Source organism: Lissotriton helveticus, chromosome 9 (assembly GCF_964261635.1).
Source record: "Lissotriton helveticus chromosome 9, aLisHel1.1, whole genome shotgun sequence".
Lineage (NCBI taxonomy): Eukaryota > Metazoa > Chordata > Amphibia > Caudata > Salamandridae > Lissotriton > Lissotriton helveticus.
The window spans coordinates 474,322,437-474,324,761 of record NC_136070.1 but is presented as its reverse complement, the minus strand read 5'-3'; the positions used below and the strand labels follow the sequence as shown (position 1 = coordinate 474,324,761).

The 2,325-nt window shown below is 46.2% G+C and overlaps 1 pseudogene; it reads right to left on the bottom strand.

The window, feature by feature from the left end:
• Positions 1-821: 821 nt before the first annotated feature.
• On the bottom strand, positions 822-2,075 carry LOC144782554 (coatomer subunit zeta-1 pseudogene; annotated as a pseudogene).
• Positions 2,076-2,325: the final 250 nt, after the last annotated feature.

The window sequence follows — 2,325 nt, the reverse complement described above, 5'->3', positions numbered from 1 at the left end:
GCACACTCTTGAGTGACCGGAAATTTAAGCCTGCAACAGTAAAGTCAGGCCTGGCCACTAGCTTTCGAGGCTAGTGGTGTGTCTGCAGGCCCTCTTCCAGAGATTGGTGCTCAAGAGCAGGGTTCTCCAAAGTCGGTCCTGGAGGGCCAGATATATGTCAGAGTTTCAAAATAACTACATTCGTCTAAATGGGGATATGCTAAAAAATCTGGCATAGAACTGGCCCCCCAGGACAAACTTTGGAGAACCCTGGGCAAGACAAACCAAAGGATTGATGCATGCACGGCTGGATTGGCCTCATGGGATATTTGTGAGGCAAAATCTAGTAGCCAAGGGCCTGTGGACTAGCAGGGCAAACCCTCTGCTAATCACCTAGAACAGAACAATAATGACACTCAGGCCATTTGGTCTGACTCCATTTACCTCCAGAAGTTTCTGCTCCAATTTTCATTCCTCTCTTTTGTCTCAGACGTCCAGATTTCTGCTCTCTTTAGACTTTGCATATTTACTATTATCATCATCTCCCAATATAATTACACAACAATCCACTGGGATTATCTTACTTTCTCATCTCGATTATGTACTTCCCAAAAAGTAGTTCAGGATCTCCAATAGATTTCCCCTCTGCTGACGTTTAACCCAGTTCACAAGGCTAAGTTCAAGGGAAGGCTCCGAGTTATACACAAACATGGACATCACTCCATTCTCTGCTCTCACCTTACCAATCGAGCTCATCTTCCACTTGTCCAGCAAAGAACCTACACTTTTAGAGACAGACCCATGGAATAGGACATACCTGTGTATGTAGGACCCTCACCCACTCAAAAGAGAAACTCATCTGAGTCAAACGGGAAAGGAAGCATATGGATGTTTCTTGATACAGTTTGCTCTGTGAGAGGGACATCTTCTCCCCTGAGGGTAACTCGGTGGACCACTTGCTGTGGGTCACTTTCCAGGATGACCCCTCCATCCACTATTTCATCTACAGCTAGAAAGAGGCCCTCCATGTTTTCCAGCAGTGCACGTTTTTCCACATTTTTCCTTAGCATCTGGCTCAGGGAGTCAAACAGGCAATTCAAGACCGCCATCAGCATTAACTCATTGTCATAGGAACTGCCAATCACTTAGAAATATAAATCTATGCTACTCTTGTACACCACAGTTAACCCCTCCAATAACGCAATTTCGCTGTCTGTCCGGTGAGTTTTGTTGAAAATATTCTTCTCAAAGGCCTTCTGCTCCTTCACTGTGGGATAGGTGTCATCATAGTACTTAGCAAACAGCCGGTCTCCGTCATTGTCCAAGATGAGCACAGCTTTACTCTTTTCAAGAGTTTTCTGGCATTAGAACAACATCACGTAGGCGTTGTTTATATTAATTGCAAAATCTCTCAACATTGCGAATCCGTTTTTTTGAGGATTAAAACAAAGTAAACTATACAAGAGTAAAACCTACCTTAAAACATTAAATTACGGAAAGACAACAAGGTTGGCTAAAATATGGGAACATCCTGGGCACGGCTCAGCCTTCCTACGAAAAGCAGCACCTCAGAGGGATAATTATCTTCCAGGTTCATCTCCGCCTGGCGGGTAGGATTGTTTCCAGGCCGCTCCCGCCCACCCCATCGTTAGCTCATTAATCCTCCTGGCTGTGGTTAACAAAAGAAGGAGTCAGACAAAGCAACACAGCGAGGGATGCGGAACGCGTGCGCCTTGAGAAGAACAATAAAGGCGTTGATTAAGACACCAGAGAGAGATCGGGGGCGTGGAGGCAAACACTCCCCGATGGAAATTTCAAGATGTACTCGAAAGTACAGACGGTGCTCGAGAGCTGTCTGTGCATTTACAGCAAGCGCGAGACCTCTGCCTGCAGGCCTTTTCTCACAGCCACTGCTATGGCTGTTATTCACGAGCCATAGCACTTTTCGTAACACATTAGGTATCACCTCTATTAATTACGGGTACCCATGCTTTCACAGTGTACAGGGAGGGTTCCAGGATAACGCGTCCATCTTCGCCGAAGTGGAATAGCAGCTCAGATGAAACTGACTCACCACGGACTATGAGTATTATCATTCGGGATTATTCCTGGAGGCAGCATAGTTGCAGAGAGAGAACTCTCTCATTCAAGTCACCTGCTGTCAGTTCACTTCGAAAGAGCGGAGATCTGAGGGAGTAAGCTTGTGCAGTGCACCTTGAGCCCATTGTGCAATTATAGAATGACTTTCTGCCCCTGCCACGTTTGCCTGTTGCCCCAACCTCATTTGCCTGTGCCACCCACTGCCTACAACTAAGTGCTTACTTCATAACTATGACACCCTTCCTG